Raw genomic sequence first — 337 nt, 5'->3', positions numbered from 1 at the left:
CTCGGTGCATCAGCCACAACGTGGATGAATCTCAAAATAGCTCTTCCAAGCGAAAGAAGCCAGACAAAGAAAGATCACAAAGATTACCATTCCATTTACAGAAAAGTCTAAAAAAAAACGCAAACTCGTCCCTAACGACAGAAAGCGGCGGTTCTGGGGACTGGGGACTGGGTCATGGGATGATCGAGTGAAGGACGCACAAAGTGGCACAGAGAAACTTTGGGGTGTAATGAATATTGACCGCATTTGTGTCGAAACTCATGAAATTCTATGCTCTACATATGTGAAATTTATTGCACGTCATTCATGCCTCAACGAAATTGTTAATTTTTTTAAA

Source organism: Pteropus vampyrus, unplaced genomic scaffold, assembly GCF_000151845.1.
Source record: "Pteropus vampyrus isolate Shadow unplaced genomic scaffold, Pvam_2.0 Scaffold427, whole genome shotgun sequence".
NCBI lineage: Eukaryota > Metazoa > Chordata > Mammalia > Chiroptera > Pteropodidae > Pteropus > Pteropus vampyrus.
This window is presented reverse-complemented; position numbering follows the sequence as displayed.